The following is a 14556-nucleotide window of genomic DNA, read 5'->3' as shown; positions in this document are numbered from 1 at the left end:
AAATAATTTTGTTGCAAATATAGGTTTTGGGGTCTGTGAGACACTTTGGGGGCAGAGGGGTAACCAATATGGCTTATCAATCAATCATCCTTTATTTAATCTTGTAGCACATAGAGGGTGACTCTCATTTACAGTGTTGCCCTGGGACTGATAATGTGTAAGAACATTCCAAATAATAAAAATACATTTAATAATAAAAATGGCTCAAATCAGATGAGTATAAAAAAGAAACATTAATAAAAACTACATAAGCAGTAAACGATTGATTAAAGCGTAACTAAAATGTAAGGTAATTCAGAAGATAACACAAAATAACACAAAAGAAGAATAGGATTAAAAAAATGAAACAAAAATTACTTAAAATGATTGAAATAATAATAAAATAATCATAATTAAAATAAGAATATGAATACTAAATAATTGAAAAAATAAAAATAAAATAACTAAAGTAATGAAAATAAGACAATAATAGTGAAAATCAAGTGCAGCAGTTGCAGGCAGAGTGGAGGTGGTTTGAAAGTAAAATTTTGATGTAAGTAGGTATTAGGTCATTTTAAAGCTTTAAAACTAGTAGCATAACTTTAAAATCTATTTCGAATTATACAGGCAGCCAGTGCAGAGTGATGTGATCTCTCTTTTTTATTTTTTTTAGGCAGTCCAGTAAGAAGAGCACAGTAATCAAGTCTGCTTATACCAAATGCATGAACAAGTTTCTCTGTGTCGCTCTGAGAGAGAGAAGGCAGAACTTTAGCGATATTTCTCAAATGATAAAAAGCTACTTTAGTGACTGTTTACGTGCGACATGAAACAGAGCTCAGAGTCAAAGTTTCTGTACCAATGATCAATATATCAGTTTTTTCATGATTTAATTGTAGATCATTTTGTGAGATCTAGGGAAAAATATCTGACACACAGCTAGTTAGTCTGTCCACAGAGCCTTGATCTTCAGAAGGAATGGAAATGTATAATTGGCATCAGCAAAGCTATGAAAAGTTATACTATGCTTCCTAATGACATCACCTAGAAGTAGCATGTACAAAGAGAAAAGCAAAGGCCCTAAGACTGAACCTTGAGGGAAAAATGCCTATTACATAAATATGATTTAAGCCATTATAAAACTGCCCGAGAGGCTGACCCAGCATTCATGACACAAGTTGCACTAACATCTAATAAAATCAGAGTAGAAGGATTTTGTACATCAGCACTTAGCCTGAGGTAATTTGTAACGCAAATCAATGCTGTCTCTGTACTATGGTTAGAATGAAAATTGGACAGAAACTTATCATATAAATTGTTTGATAGTAGATATATTTAGACTTTCGTTAGAAAAGGTAGGTTTGAAATTGGTCTAAAATTATTTAGTCCAGAAGGATGCATGCTACTCTTTTTCAGCAGAGGCTTCACCAAGGCAGTTTTAAAAGCATCTGGAAAAACATTTGTTGACAGAGAACAATTTACAATAGTTAAAATATTGTGAACAAAATCAAAAACCATCTTAAGAACTGAAGTTGCAACAGGGTCAATATCACATGTGGACAAACTTGGTTTGTTTACAACAGTTATAAGCTCATGATAACAGATGAAATGATGATAAGAGAGAAAGATGTCATTACTGATGTAGTAGTTTTAGTCAGCTGAGCTATAGCCTGGCATATCAGGTCTATTTTAAGATAAATCACCATGGATGTACATAGTCTGTACATCCATGGTATACATGCATAGTCTGTCCCTGCGGTAAAATGCTGGTCACTCCCAAAAAACAATCCAGTTGCTCATATAGCTGATGCTATTGTTCGTACACTAGCCTTGGAGACAGCAGTGCAGCATACAGAGCCTGCTGAACACATTGCTTCCTCTCCAGTAGGTGGGGAGCTGTCCCAAAATGACGATCCTGGCCTTGGTTCTCTTCTTAATGGTGTCTAGAAGTAATCTGAAATGCTTCTTGAGGAGTTTGCTCTGATGGGATGAGATGTCAATTAGGTGAAAACCTTCTCTTCCCCAACCATGATGGCGTTCCCAGACCTGCTCCAGTGAGAGCATGAAGATTGACAATCCCAGTGTTAACCGATAGTAGAGCTCCATCAGGTGGAGTAGAAGTTGGCACTGGGCTTGACCCTAAAACAGCCATGTACAATGCATCCCGGGCTGCTTCCAAAACCTGCTTCGACTCGTGGAGCTTGGTCTGTCGCTTCAAGAGAACCCTGATCTGCTGATCCAGCTGCTGCAGCTCCATGCTCAGTGTCTAGAACTCGCGTTCAGTGGTGGCTGGCATTTTGTCACCATACAAACAATAAAATAATAAATAAAGGTTAGTTAAGAACTGTAAACAAAAAAAATGCTGTAAGGGTAAATAAACAAGTTACAAAATAAATACTCAGTTAAACAAATTAACTTTAAAGATGAAAGAACAAAAAAATAAGAATCTGTGAATGAGCAAACACAAACTTGCAAAATGTGTGACCTGTTTAGTTAAAATTAGTGTCTCCTTACACATGCACAGATGCCTCCAGACCATGGCTCTGGATAACAATGGAGATGATACGTAATAGCAGTACATTTTGGTACATTTATTTTTCAGTTGACTGAACATAATCCAGTGGTCTCTCTCTCCCCTGTGCATCTGGCAATGGACCAAGCTTTATTTCTATCTTTAAAAAAAGAAGAAACTTCACTTGTAAACCAGGAACGTGATCTGTCTCTTATTCTTTACTTTTTGTGGGGGCATGTTTGTTTACCTCTATTAGAAATTATTTGCTAAAATTGTTTAATGCCAAGTCAACATCTTTAGAAATTTTTAGTGTAAGGTGAATTTCACACATTGCTAAGTCAGATAGGAAAGCTTGTTCATTAAAATGTTAAAAAAAAATCTTCTAACCACCATCCAAGAGCCTGTTTTGTTCTTGCAACTGTTTTTTTATTTATATGATAGGGCAGTGGTCAATAATGTCAGGGTCAAAGACTGCTGCAGCAGTAATTTTTCCATTTTATTGGATAGATTTAAGTCTATCAAGGAAGATTTGGTGGGATCCTTAACATTTTAAGTATTTTTCTGCAGTTAATAAGGTGGCTTGAATATTTACTCTTAGATAAATAGTTATTCTGCTGCCTTTTAATTCTTTGTCCATTTTATAAAGATTAAAATAAAATAAAATAAAAAAGACTGCCGTCTTCCCTGTGCTGATCGGCTGAGTTGTAGCCAGCACGAAGTCGAAGGCAGATGCTCATCATCTTTGATCTGGTAGAGCAATTCTTTCTTCAAGCTCACAAATCTCAGCCACGCAAAGCCACCATATCCAGCTGAAGAGCTGAGGAGAGGAATGGCCCAAAGACAACTTGTAGCTTAAAATAGAATAAAATAAAATTAGAATTAAATGTAGTACTTAAAACAAGGCTTAAAAATGTAAAAACATGGCTTGGCTGGAGGGCCATTGGTCCAGTGGTAAAAAAAACATTTTGCCACAGTTTTACAGTGAGTCAAATATCTGTGTAAAATCCTTCTTTATGAGTTCAGTTTTTTCGTCTTTGCTGTTGTTACAGCCAACCTGAATAATAATATTCTGAATGTTTACCACATTCTGAAAGTGCTTAGCAAGAAGGCTAGGTAGCTGCTGCATAACGTCTTGAGTCCTGTGAGAATGCTGCGTGTTGATGTCCAGTGGCAGACTCTGCTGAGAATGCCATGCATCGGCCCCCAGCGCAGGTGCTCAGTGAGAATGTGTCATGTCGGCATCCAATGGCAGTGTCCGGCGAGAAGGCTGCACACTGGCATCCATCGGCAGTGTCCGATGACAAGGCTGCATTGAGGGAGCCCATTGGTGATAAGCACGGGTGCCTCCCAAGAGCAGCTATAGTAGGGCACTCCAGTTCCACCTGGCGTGAACCCAGTGACCATGCACATAGAACCGCTAAACTTACAGGAGGCGAAAGGGGAGATCAATATGTTGTTAAGGGGGTATCTTGAGGCAGAGGGTGGCAGGCCAAGCACCTCCCACAGGTTCCGTCTGGTAAAGCTTGGACCACCTTACCCCCTTGGATCCTGCACCCAGCACATGCCAGTGGTCTTCCAGCTGTTTATATCCTCTTTACTAAGGTCAGGGCCTAAACTATTGCTAGCATAGAATCCAGCAGGTCTGATCCTCCTTGATTTGGTGCAGCTGCGAGACTCTGACCTCCAACTCCGCTATCTTCCGGGATATACAGGCACAGTTTTCACAGCTGTGCGGAGAGGTAAGCATAGGTATGGTGGAAGACCACTAGCATTAAAAACAAGACAAAAAAGTTTAGCTTAGAATAAGCTTGGCTGCTCGCTGTCACTCATTCTCTGACATGCTCACTGTCGCTTGCTCTCTGACATGCTCAATGTGATTCCTATGCAAATAGGAACTTGGTTGTTGTGCCACAGCTTTTTCCAAAATCTATGATGCAAAGTGAAGATTTAAGACTGACTGCCGCTGCTGTTGCTGCTGCACAGACACGAACTACAGCTAAAAGTTGGGATGCTGTGCAAAATGTAAATAAAAATAAAATTCAATGATGTGCAAATCTTTTAAACTCTGTATTTTATTGAAAATAGTACAAAGACAACAAATCAAATGTTAAAACTGAGAAATGTTATAGTTTTTTGAAAAATACATGACCATTTTGAATTTGATGCCAATAACACATTTCAAAAAAGTTGGGACAGGGGCCTGTTTACCACTGTGTTTCATCACCTCTTCTTTTAACAACACTCTGTAAGCATTTGGGAACTGAGGAGATCAACTGCTGTAGTTTTGAAAGTGATGTTTTCCCCATTCTTGCTTAACATAAGATTTCAGCTGCTGATCAGTTCAGGATCTCCTTTGTCCTATTTTTCATTTTATAATATGTCAAATGTTATCAGTGGTGACAAGTTTGGATGGCAGGCAGGCCAGTTTAGCACCTAAACTCTTTTGATACTGAGCCAATCTGGAATACTAATCTGGATGGCAGCATATTTTGCCAAAAAATATATATCGTTTAGCATCAATGGTGTTCTCACAGATGTTCCTGTCACCCATGCGCACTAATGCCCCCCTTATACCTTCATGAATGCTGACTTTTGAACTGTTCACTGATAACAAGCTGAGTTGTCTTTATGTAACGGTGTACAATAGTTGTATTAATGTTATGTTATGAAATTCCTGCTAAATGGGTTTTGGCACCACCAGCTGGTTGGTCAGCATATTACAGTTTCTGTATATATAGGTGATTCGGTGCAGTCTTGGCAGTAGAATGGTTGCATGCTGCCGTGGTGAATGAGCCTTGTATGTTCAGCTCAGCAAAACTGCAAAAGCTATGTAAAGCGTTGTAGTGCTCGACTTTTGTCCCTATTGTGTTGAAATACATGTCACAGAGACCAGTATACTTAGTTGGGCTCTTCCAAGATGCTTTATTTAAAGAGTTATAAATTCGAAGCTAAACCTGAACTGAACTGTGCTAACAATAGCCTGTTTCCTTAGTTGTACGCTGACCAAGGTATGAACAGAAACTTATACTGTGGTTGCCATACTCATTACAGGTATGTTCTATTCGTTTTATGTATTTTCATGGTATGAATGAGCACAGCAATGCTAGCTGGTTTAACTAGCTTATTTTTAGTTCACCATGTGGGTTGGGTGCCATATTTTGTGTTCGCCGCCAGATGGCACTATTTCATATTTTACCTTTTTGTTGCTCTAATTTAAAAAGGGATGATGTAGCTGTAAAATATAGTTCATATTGATACTGTGACAATTGACCCTGATGTGAATGTAAAATGTAGACTTGTATAAATATTTTAAAAAACTGAATATAATATGGAAACACAAGCACTTCTACCACTATACGATCGTAGCAATTTGTAAAGGTAATTGTATTATTTTCATGAATTATATGTCTTGTCATTGATTTATTGTGGAGATGTATCTAGACTACTGTAGTCTCAGGCAGTAGAATGGTTGCATGCTGCCGTGTTGTACGCTGACCGAGGTATGAACAGAAACTTATACTGTGGTTGCCATACTCATTACAGGCTAATAAAAACTGCATCATCCCAATCCGGTGTCCATCACTGACCAGGGCAGACGAACACCCAATAGGAAGGGTCACATTGGTGCCGTGAACCCGTCTTTGATGATCTTCATGCTGAACCGGGACCTGTTCTGCTGCCCTCTGTCTGTGTGGAGCCAGGTGCACAGTGTAGATGGACTGACACATTCACTGTTTTCGTAGGGACTGATTTAGCATTTGAATTTTTAAATTTTTTTTCCCATTTTTTTTCTTTCCCCTCACTCATTTTAAATCAGTATTTTTACTTGGTGTTCTGATGAGTTTCACTCGTGAGCATTCACACACTCCCTTAAGCACAAGGGTGGGAAGGGGCAGAGGAGTTTTGGGGACCCCTATGTTGTTGCAGTTTGCCAGTCCTGTTCCAGGGGGTGCCACACATGCTGTGGGGGATGATCTCATTCCAGTTGGGGTTCCTTTAGACAGTGAGAGTAGGAATCCCTCTCAGCACCTACTCACTGCTGCCGCACCTAGTCCTCAGGTACACAGCACATCAACCCCAAGCACTGCCTTCCAGTCCAGTGATGTGCTTAGTCAAATGAGTGATGTAATTAAGCGTATAGGTCAGGAATTGGCAGACAGCATCATTACTCACCTTAGCCCACCACATGCTGTTGCTGCTGGTACATTTGCTGCACATGGCACTCCAAATGTAACTCATACGCAAAGTCTTGATAGGTCGCAAGTCCAGCTTGTGTCCCACAGGAAATTAAAGGATCCACCTAACTTCAGGGGTGATGGCTCAGATTCTGTGACAGTGCGTGAGTGGGAAGACCTTATGAGGAACTACATTAGGAAAGGGGACATTGCGACAGAGGAACAAGCTGAAGAGATACTCATACACCTTAGAGGGAGAGCGAAGGACATTGTCAAGTTTGGGACAAGAAACTGCGGCATTGATATGATAAAGAATCCAGAGGCCATTTATGGTCTTTTACGCAAGCACTTTGATTCTGTCCCATGCTCACCTCTCCCATTGGCAGACTTTTACTCCACATTGCCCAAGGCTGATGAGGATGCATATGATTACTGGCTCAGGCTCAATCAGGCTGTAGACCTTGCTGTTGATCGGCTGAAAGAACAGGGCAAGTCATTTGAGTGCCCGAGCACAGAAGTGACACGCATGTTCATTAGAAACTGTCCCTCCAAAGAGCTTGCTTTGACTTTCAAATCAAAGACAATTGACAAGTGGTCTGCCGAAGAGGTTCAAGATGTGTTAGATGAATACCATTCTGAGATGTGTTTGAAATTGAATGCTTCTGTTGCAGCCCCTAATGAAAGATTAGCTGTGAACAAAGTGGAACTGTCTCGAGCCACAACATCACCAATGGAGACCCAGGATCACCAGCCACCTAAACCAAGTGAATCCACTGCTCTCGAACGTGTCATTGGCATGTTGGAGAGAATTCTGTCGGAGAGGTCAAATTCAGTGCAGTCCAAAATAAGCAAAAAGAATATATCAAAACTGCCTAGAATTGTTGGCTTAAACAGCATGCCATGCACAGTCTGCGGTGAAGCTACACATTCTGGCTTTTCTCATTGCCGAGAACATAAGCTATGCTTTCAGTGTTATTCACCTGCTCACGCCAGGAACAGCTGTCCAGAGAGAAGAAAGTCTACTCCTTCCCATGTGTCGGAAAACTAGTAGATCTGCATCCAGGGGAGGACGGTGCAGATCCTGATTTTGACCCTCCCAATGATGCTTCAGATGATTTTCAGTCAGTTTACAGGTCTTTTACTTCTGTTACACCCTTGGATAAAACAGTCATATTTCAAAGTTTGCACAGGATTCAGAAATCAGACAGCTTGTTCTATACAACAGTCACTGCAACAGGAGGTGTCCTGTTAAGAGCCATGATCGACAGTGGCTCCATGGCATGCACATTGAGTGAATCTGCTGAGTCACATCTTCTAAAGCAAAATCCTGATATGGAGAGACATTCTGCTGATGACATCATCATAATTGGATGTGGTGGACAAAGTGTTGCTCCAAAAGCTCTGTACAATGTGGATTTGACTGTATATGATTGCAGGATGCTCATCCCAGTGCTTGTAGTCCCTGGTCAAACTGATGACATGATACTGGGCAGCAATGCCATTAAGGCACTCATTCAGTTTATGCAGAAGTCAGATAGCTACTGGCGGATAATGTCAGAACCCAGTGGTGCTGGAGATGACAATGTTCATCAATTCCTTTCTCTCATTTCTAATGCTGAAAGGTGGAGAGGTGAGACTGTACCTGACAAAATTGGGACATTAAGTTTAAAGCAGTGCATCTCATTGCAGCCACAATGTGAACATCTCGTTTGGGGCAAACTGCCGGAGTCGACAACCATATCAGTGGGCAGCACTGTGATTGTTGAACCAACCCAATCGAGGTGTAGGCCAAAGAATGTTTTGGTTGGCAGGGTCATCACACCCATGTGGGGAGACCGATGGCTACCCATGAAAATTATCAACCCTACTAGTAAAGTTGTGACGCTGAAGAGAAATACAAAACTTGCGGATGTATTTCCTTGTATTGCTGTGGAGGATCTGTCTAAGCCTGTTAGCATTCAGGCTCACTCTCAGTCTCTTCGTGACACTCCTTTAGCAAGGTCTGGTGAAGAGGTAAAAATGGTCTTGGAGACGCTTGGGCTGCAGGAGTTGGACCTGGATGCCTGTGAAGTGTCTGACCTATGGAAAGATCGACTTCTGCAACTCGTTGAAAGGTATGAGTCAATCTTTTCACGGCACAAGATGGACTGTGGGGAAGCCACTGACTTTGTGCATAAGATACATCTCGTAGATGACAAGCCATTTCGCCTTCCCTATCGCAGAGTGCCGCCAAGCCAGTATGAGAAATTAAGAACAGCTCTCAATGAGATGGAAGAGAAGGGCATCATTAGAAAATCTCACAGTGAGTACGCGTCACCTTTAGTCCTTGTTTGGAAGAAAAACGGTGATCTGCGCATTTGTACTGACTTCAGGTGGCTTAACGCAAGGACAGTAAAAGACGCACATCCGCTGCCTCACCAGGCAGATGCCCTTGCTGCTCTTGGAGGCAATGTTTTCTTTTCCATTATGGACTTGACCTCTGGTTTTTATAATGTGCCACTATATGAAAAGCACAAGAAGTACACAGCTTTCTCCTCACCCTTTGGCCTCCATGAATACAATCGGATGCCTCAGGGCCTGTCGAACAGCCCAGCGACATTCATGAGAATGATGTTAGCTATTTTTGGAGATAAGAATTTTACCAGTGTTTTATGCTATTTGGATGACCTGATGGTTTTTGCACCTACGGAACACCTGGCTTTGGAGCGTTTGGAGATGGTCTTCTCTCGCCTCAAGAACCACAACCTCAAGTTGGCACCAAAAAAGTGCAACTTTCTGAAGAAATCTGTAAGATTTCTTGGCCATGTCATTTGTGAGTCAGGCGTTCAGACAGATCCTGGGAAGGTGGAAGCCATTGGTCGTGTACAGAAATCTGATCTGATGGAAAGTGACAGTGTTACACCATCAAAGAAGAAAATTAGGTCCTTCTTGGGCATGGTCCTTTACTACCAACATTTCATTGAAGATTGCTCAGCCAAGGCCAAACCCCTTTTCAAACTGACTTCAGACCAGAAAATTCAGGGCATAGCCCATAGAGGGAAGAAACTTCGCATGAGGAAGACTGTTGCTCCTGCAAAGCTTTCACCGGATGACTCAAATTGCTTTTGACACCCTGAAGCATGATCTCATGCACAGTGTCACCTTAGCCCACCCTGATTTCAACGAGCCTTTCATTCTGGCTGTTGATGCATCCTTTGATGGGATTGGTGCGGTTCTTTCTCAGGTTCCGCCTGGTGAAACAGTTGCAAGACCTGTGGCTTTTGCCAGCAAAACGTTGTCCAGGTCCCAATTGAACTACCCAGCTCACAAGCTAGAATTTTTAGCTTTGAAGTGGGCTATTTGTGAAAAATTCAGCCACTGGTTAAAAGGGAAGCATTTCATTGCATGGTCTGACAACAACCCTTTAACTTATGTTCTAACAAAGCCCAAGTTAGACGCATGTGAACAAAGATGGGTGGCCAAACTCGCAGCTTATGATTTTGATTTGAAGTATGTTCCAGGGACCAAAAATACTGTTGCTGATGCTTTAAGCCGTGAGCCATTTGTCCAGTCCTGCATATGCCATCGTCTCTGGAAAGAGCCCTACAAATCTCTTTTGGATGAGGTCAATGGAGTTGGCAGAGGTACTGTACGAGATGCTTTCCGCCTCACTACCAACTGCTTAGTTGTTGAGAGCCAAGCTACAACGGAGGGTGATCCAGCCTTGGTGCAAGATCCCCTCCACCCTTCTGGTGGCTCTATTAGTGCTGAAGAGGTATCAGCGGTTCTGGACGCTCATTGCAATGGTGGTGTTTCCCAACTGTCCTGTATTAGTCCTGCGTCACTCCAGCTACCCCAGGAAGATCCGTCCATAGTCATCCCACACAGTCAATTGTTGAGCTTGCAAGAGCAAGATGCTACAGTCAGCAGAGTGCTATATTATGTGCAGAGACGCAGGAAACCTACTGCACGTGAGAGAGGGACAGAATCTGCTTGTGTACTTAGACTTCTTAGGCACTGGAAGAAACTGAAGATCAGGAATGGCATACTGTACAGAGTAAAGAGGCATCATCGTCTAAACAGAAAGGTCTTCCAATTTGTCATCCCAGGGTCCTTGAAAAAGCAAGTTCTCCATGGTGTGCATGATGCAGCTGGTCATCAGGGTTGTGCAAGAACACTCTCTCTTGTCAGTGAAAGGTTCTTCTGGACAGGCATGAATACAGATGTCATGTATTATGTGAAGCACTGTAAAAGATGCATATTGGGAAAGACCCCTGAACCAGATGCTCGTGCCCCTCTTGAAAACATTCATACCTCAGAACCAATGGAACTGGTATGCATCGACTTTTGGACTGCAGAGTTGAGTGACAAAAAAACCATCGATGTTCTTGTCGTCACTGATCATTTTTCGAAAATGTCACATGCTTTCCCTTGTAGAAACCAGTCAGCCAAACAAGTTGCTCGTCGCTTGTGGAATGACTTTTTCTGTGTTTATGGATTCCCCAAAAGGATCCATTCAGATCAAGGAGCCAATTTTGAGAGCAGGCTCATTAAGGATCTGCTTGAGATGGCAGGTGTGCATAAATCCCACACGACTCCATACCACCCCATGGGCAATGGGATCACTGAGCGCTTCAACAGGACTCTTGGAAGCAGGATAAGAGCGCTTCCTGCCAAATGCAAGTCCAAATGGCCCCAGATGCTGCAAACATTGACTTTCTGTTATAATTGCACGGTCCATGAGACGACAGGGTTTGCTCCTTTTTTTCTGATGTTTGGGCGAGTTCCTCGTCTACCTATCGATGTCATGTTCCAACATGTTCTTGAAAATGATCGTGTTGTGAGCCACCATGAGTTTGTTCAGCATCTGAGGAGGGATTTGTCAGAAGCTGCGCAAATCGCTCGGAAGCATGCTCTCGGTGAACAGGATCGCCATGCCAAACTTTACAACCGCAAAATTAAGGGCTCACCTTTGGCTGTGGGTGACCGAGTGTTGTTGGCTAATCGGGGCGAAAAAGGGAAGAAGAAGATCTCCGACAAGTGGGATTTGACTCCGTTTGATGTTGTGTCAGTAAGGTCCAAAATCAATGTCTACCGAATCAAAGACATCTATACGGGCAGAGAGAAAGTTGTGCATAGGAACTTGTTGCTGCCTGTTGACTTTTTGATCCCAGATGAGCAGAATGGGAGCCAATTTTCCTCTGTTGTTTCACAGTCAGATGACGGTGTTTCAGACACTGTTCTAGTGCGCAGTAAAGAAGACTCTCATGCCCGCACCATGGTTTGGCTCATGCAGTCACCTGAAAATGACCAACTGGACAATGACAACACTCCAGATGGTTGTGTTGATGGCTCATTTGATGACTTGGGACACAACTTGCTGCCAGGGGAAGTGTCGACTGATAGTCATAAAGACTCTGCAAATCAGAACGGTACACAGTCAGACAATGGCACATCTCAGGGCCCAGTTCACAGCACACATTTAGGTGTTGCGCACTCTGTCGCATGTAGTGAGCCTATGGGCACTGTCAGAGATAGATCAGGTGGAGTGGTTTGCACACAGCCTCAGAGCAGCCGAGCAATTTCAGTTTCCTCTAGATTTGGGAGAACCATCAGACCAACACAAAGGCTTATCTGTGAAATGTCAGACCAGAGAATTGTGGATAATGCTTCACCAGTTATTGGCTCTGTTCTTGGTTTTTTTAGACGTGCCCTAGTCATCTAGCTCTTTTGCTTGGTTTAGTTTCTGTACTTTGTTTATGGACTGGAACCTTATGGCCTTGTAAATTAAATTTTTGTTTATTCTTTTTCCCAGTATGGCCTGGTGAGCAAAGTAGTGCGAGTCTGTGTGAGGTGTAAATGGCATCTCTTTTTGTCTGTGATGAGTGTGGGACCTGGTACCATCCCATGCTCACACACTTCTTAGAGAAGATAATTTATTGTTGACGTTTCCGCACCAGTGCTCTAGACACGTTTTTTTTTTCTTTTCCATTTCATGTCTTATTTCTTCCTTGTACTACATACTGCCTTCCCATTTTAGCAGAATTTCAGGGGGGTGTATGTAACGGTGTACAATAGTTGTATTAATGTTATGTTATGAAATTCCTGCTAAATGGGTTTTGGCACCACCTGCTGGTTGGTCAGCGTATTACAGTTTCTGTATATATAGGTGATTCGGTGCAGTCTCGTCAGTAGAATGGTTGCATGCTGCCGTGGTGAGTACAGCCTTGTATGTTCAGCTCAGCAAAACTGCAAAAGCTATGTAAAGCGTTGTAGTGCTCGACTTTTGTCCCTATTGTGTTGAAATACATGTCACAGAGACCAGTATACTTAGTTGGGCTCTTCCAAGATGCTTTATTTAAAGAGTTATAAATTCGAAGCTAAACCTGAACTGAACTGTGCTAACAATAGCCTGTTTCCTTAGTTGTACGCTGACCAAGGTATGAACAGAAACTTATACTGTGGTTGCCATACTCATTACAGGTATGTTCTATTCGTTTTATGTATTTTCATGGTATGAATGAGCACAGCAATGCTAGCTGGTTTAACTAGCTTATTTTTAGTTCACCATGTGGGTTGGGTGCCATATTTTGTGTTCGCCGCCAGATGGCACTATTTCATATTTTACCTTTTTGTTGCTCTAATTTAAAAAGGGATGATGTAGCTGTAAAATATAGTTCATATTGATACTGTGACAATTGACCCTGATGTGAATGTAAAATGTAGACTTGTATAAATATTTTAAAAAACTGAATATAATATGGAAACACAAGCACTTCTACCACTATACGATCGTAGCAATTTGTAAAGGTAATTGTATTATTTTCATGAATTATATGTCTTGTCATTGATTTATTGTGGAGATGTATCTAGACTACTGTAGTCTCAGGCAGTAGAATGGTTGCATGCTGCCGTGTTGTACGCTGACCGAGGTATGAACAGAAACTTATACTGTGGTTGCCATACTCATTACAGGCTAATAAAAACTGCATCATCCCAATCCGGTGTCCATCACTGACCAGGGCAGACGAACACCCAATAGGAAGGGTCACATTTAGTCCAGAGGACACAGTGTCCATGATTTCCAAAAAGACATCGTCGGACCACATAACGCTTTTTCACTTCCCCTCAGTCCATTTTAAATGAGTTTGAGTCCTGAAAATGTGGCAGCATTTGTGGATGCAGTGACAAACTGTTTTCTTAGAAAGTGTTTTCTGAGCCCATGCAGTGATTTCCACCTGAGAATCATTGCAGTTTTTAATGCAGTGCCTTGAGGGCCCAAAGATCATGGCCAGCAAATACTGGTTTTCAGTCTTTTCCTTTGCATATAGAGATTCAGATTCTCTTAATCTTTTAATGTTATTATGTACCATAGAGGGTGAAAAGCAAAAGTTATTTGCTGTTTTATGTTGAGAAATGTTATTCTTGAATTGCTGCACCCCTTGGTGAACCCCTCCCCAAGAGTCAGCCTCTCTGGCATGCTCATTTTATTCCCAATCCTGACCTGTTGCCTATTAACCACCAAGTGTTTTTTAAGCATTACACAACTTTACCAGCCTTTTGTTGCCCCATCCCAACTTTTTTGGAATGGGTTGCTGGCATCAAATTCGAAATGGGCATAAAAAAAAAATCTGAGTTTTAATATTCGATGTGTTGTCTTTGAAGCATTTTCAATGAAACATAGGGTTTAAATAATTTGCACATCATTGCATTTTTTTTATTATTTATTTTCTGTGTCTCAATTTTTTTTTGGAAATGTGGTTGTATGTAATTATGACCATTGCTTCACCTGTTTTTCCCCATTTCTGTATTTTAATAGTCTTGACCAGAAGAGGACAGGTTCTCCTTTTGAGTCTTGGTTCCTCCCAAGGTTTCTTCCTTGCCTTGTTTTTCCTTGGACCTGGATTTTTCTGT

The 14556-nt window shown here is 41.7% G+C and overlaps 1 protein-coding gene and 1 long non-coding RNA gene across 14 annotated transcripts in view; both read left to right on the top strand.

The window, feature by feature from the left end:
• LOC108411423 (nebulette-like) overlaps positions 1-14556 on the top strand; it is a 227152-nt gene that overhangs the window by 99959 nt on the left and 112637 nt on the right. The window lies entirely within an intron of this gene.
• Positions 5487-13642, top strand: LOC119262355. Its single transcript, XR_005129564.1, has 2 exons — positions 5487-5988; positions 13083-13642. It is a non-coding gene; the product is annotated as an uncharacterized LOC119262355 (long non-coding RNA).

The sequence above is a fragment of the Pygocentrus nattereri genome, chromosome 24 (assembly GCF_015220715.1).
Source record: "Pygocentrus nattereri isolate fPygNat1 chromosome 24, fPygNat1.pri, whole genome shotgun sequence".
NCBI lineage: Eukaryota > Metazoa > Chordata > Actinopteri > Characiformes > Serrasalmidae > Pygocentrus > Pygocentrus nattereri.
Note: the sequence above shows the minus strand (reverse complement) of the source record. Positions and strands in the feature narration are given on the sequence as shown.